The sequence below is a fragment of the Orycteropus afer genome, unplaced genomic scaffold (assembly GCF_000298275.1).
Source record: "Orycteropus afer afer isolate SDZICR_OR568_19922 unplaced genomic scaffold, OryAfe1.0 scaffold00898, whole genome shotgun sequence".
Lineage (NCBI taxonomy): Eukaryota > Metazoa > Chordata > Mammalia > Tubulidentata > Orycteropodidae > Orycteropus > Orycteropus afer.
In genome coordinates, this window is record NW_006922485.1 from 81,179 (window position 1) to 82,234 (window position 1,056).

General features: G+C 43.8%; 1 non-coding gene across 1 annotated transcript; it reads right to left on the reverse strand.

Annotated features, from left to right (window-relative positions):
* Nucleotides 1–345: 345 nt before the first annotated feature.
* On the reverse strand, nucleotides 346–417 carry TRNAE-CUC. Its single transcript has one exon. It is a non-coding gene; the product is annotated as a tRNA-Glu (tRNA).
* Nucleotides 418–1,056: the final 639 nt, after the last annotated feature.

Here is a 1,056-nt window from a genome sequence, read left to right on the forward strand (position 1 = left end):
ATAAATTTGAATAACAGTAGAATTATCTCCACCACTCGTCTGTCAGTTTATCGTACTGTGGTGGCTTTGCATGTTACTGTGAGGCTGGAGGCTATGCCACCGGTATTTGAAATACCATCAGGGACACCCAAGGTAGAGAGGTTTCAGTATGTTGTTGTTGTTATGTGCCGTCGAGTCAGACCTGACTCATAGCGACCCCTCCTTGGGTTTCCAAGGCAGTATCACTACGGAAGTAGATTGCCCCATCTTCCTTCCGAAGAGTGGCTGGTGGATTTGAACCGCCAGCCTTCTGGTTAGCAGTCAAGTGCCTTAGGCACTATGCTACCAGAGCTCCTAAACTTTTATTTCCCTGACCAGGAATCGAACCCGGGCCACGGCGGTGAGAGCGCTGAATCCTAACCACTAGACCACCAGGGAGCATCAGGTTTCAGTATAGCTTCCAGATTAAGACAGACCCAAAAGAAGGAAGGGGCCATCCAATTCTCAGAGTTAGACAGTGAAAACCTTATAAATAGCAGTGAAAAAAAAATGTCTGCTATATTACTGGAAAACTTTATGAATAGCCCTGAATCACTGTTTCATACAGTGCCTGAAGATCAGCCCCTCAGGTGAGAAGTCATTCAAGGTATGACAGGGAAAGAGCTGTCTCCTCAAAGTAGAGTTTACCTTAATGACACAGATGGAGTCAAGCTATCAGGACCTCCATTTGCTGATGGGAAATGACTCAATATGGGAAGAAATAGCTGCAAGTACCCATTAGTAATTGGAACATGGAATGTAAGAGGTATGAATCTAGGAAAATTGGAGTTTGTCAAAAATGCAATGGAACGCATAAAGATCGATACCCTAGGCATTAGTGAGCTGAAATTGACTGGTTCTGGCCATTTTGAATCAGACAACCATATGGTCTACTATGCTGGTAATGACAAGTTGAAGCAGACTGTCTTGGCATTCATCATCACAAAGAGTGTTTCAAGATCAATCCTGAAGTACAATGCTGTCAGTGATAGGATAATATCCATATGCCTACAAGGCAGGTCAGTTAACACTACTATT